Source organism: Pinus tabuliformis, chromosome 7, assembly GCF_031772625.1.
Source record: "Pinus tabuliformis cultivar Carrire ecotype Pingquan chromosome 7, CPIR1, whole genome shotgun sequence".
Lineage (NCBI taxonomy): Eukaryota > Viridiplantae > Streptophyta > Pinopsida > Pinales > Pinaceae > Pinus > Pinus tabuliformis.
Window position 1 is genome coordinate 1295604466 of NC_142293.1, and position 1449 is coordinate 1295605914.

At 37.3% G+C, this 1449-nt stretch overlaps 1 pseudogene; it reads left to right on the forward strand.

The window, feature by feature from the left end:
- The first annotated feature begins 274 nt into the window (after positions 1 to 274).
- LOC149252249 (cytochrome P450 750A1 pseudogene) lies at positions 275 to 976 on the forward strand (annotated as a pseudogene).
- The last annotated feature ends 473 nt before the right edge of the window (positions 977 to 1449 follow it).

Below are 1449 nucleotides of genomic sequence, written 5' to 3' on the forward strand. Positions count from 1 at the left end.
AATTTCTTTACTGTTTTTAAGCCTAAAAATAAAATATCGAAAAATTCTGAATAATCTAATATTTTCTTAAGATCCAATAAAATAGATTTGTGCATGGTTTTGAATTATTTGAAATTTATTTACCATTCGCTTCACGATTATTTGAAATTCACTTACCATTTACCTTCACGCATATTATCGGGATAAACTGAGCTTTGATAGATCTCATGGCGGCTATAAATAGCATACGCTTCTGCCTTTCATTCAGCGTGTCAGTTACCAACGTGTGTCCGATATGGAATTTCATATTACACTGCCTGCTAATGCAGCAGCTATGGTTTGTTTATTTCTGTGTTTATTTTTCATACTCTTATTGCATAAGAGAAGGATTAGGGCCAGATTGCCTCCAGGTCCCTTTCCATGGCCAATCGTCGGAAATCTCTTCCAACTGATCCCTCCTGCTCACCGTGCTCTTAAAGCCCTTGCTGATAAATATGGCCCCATTTTCTTTCTGCGCTTAGGCTCTGTCCCTACCGTCGTCGTCTCTTCTTCTGACATAGCCAAAGAGTTTCTCAAAACTCATGACTTGATTTTTGCCAGCCGACCTCCAAAAGCCGCTGGGAGATTGATGTTTTTCAACTCTAAAGATGTGGCCTTCGCTCCGTATGGAGATCACTGGAGGGAAATGAAGAAAATATGCGTGTTAGAACTGCTGAATGCCAAAAGAATTGAGTCGTTCAAGGGTGTGCGAGAGGAAGAAGTATCTGCGATGATCCGTTCAATTTGGGAGGAGAGTGAGAGCGGAATAATGGGTGTGAATATTAGCAAGGCCCTCTCTACTCTCAACTCCAATATAATTTGGCAGATACTGGCGGGGAGGACATTTTCTGACGATGATTTTGGCGGACACTGGCGGGGAGGACATTTTCTGACGATGATTTGGGTGGCGATTTCAGTAGGAAATAGAAACTTTGTAGGGCAAGATAATAATAAATAAATAAAATAGTAAATAATAAATTAGAGTTTTAAATAAATATATATAGAAACGCTCTAAGCTTTTAAATAAATATATATAAAAACTTCGTAAGGTTGGAGTGTTGGAAATAGAAACTCTGTAAAGATGGAGCTTAGAAAATAGAAATATAGAAACTTTGTAAGGCGGGAGTGTAGGAAATAGAAACTCAAACTCCCTAAGGCGAGAGCGTAGGAAATAGAAATATAGAAACTCCGTAAAGCGGGAGTGTAGGAAATAGGCGTAGGAAGTAGAAATATAGAAACTCTGTAAGGCATCAAGCCTAGAGTTTTAAATAAATACATATATAGAAACTCTAGAAGGCCTATAGTTCTAAATAAATATATATAGAAACTTTGCAAGGCGAGTTCTAAATAAATATATATAGAAACTACGTAAGGCCTAGAGTTCTAAATAAATATATATAGAAACGCCATAAGGCCTAGAGTTCTAGATAA